Genomic DNA, 377 nt, shown 5'->3' with positions numbered 1-377 from the left:
CCGCTTCGTACGAGGAAAATACCATGGCAGGCCCTGAGGCTCCCAGCTGGGGGATGTACAGGGCAGTCTTAAAAACCCACCACTCGCTCCTCTTCCCCAACACAACCCACCAACCGCCGAAACTCCTCACAGCTAAACGGGGTGAGGAAGGCCGGGCTCGTGCCAACGCTTGACGTGTCCCCGTGGTGTGACAGCACGCTGCGAGCAGGGCAGGGGGCTCTGCCACCGGCGAGAGGGCTCCGTGCACCGGGCTGGCCGCCCTCGGCCGGAGAAATTCCTCCCACGGCAAGTTGGGAGGGATCCGTCCAGGAACGGCCTTGCGAAGCACCATCTACCTCTGCCCGTAGCCGGCAGCACACGCCGCCCACCTCGCAGAA

This window comes from Eurypyga helias, unplaced genomic scaffold (assembly GCF_000690775.1).
Source record: "Eurypyga helias isolate BGI_N326 unplaced genomic scaffold, ASM69077v1 scaffold34388, whole genome shotgun sequence".
NCBI classification, from domain to species: Eukaryota; Metazoa; Chordata; class Aves; order Eurypygiformes; family Eurypygidae; genus Eurypyga; species Eurypyga helias.
Note: the sequence above shows the minus strand (reverse complement) of the source record.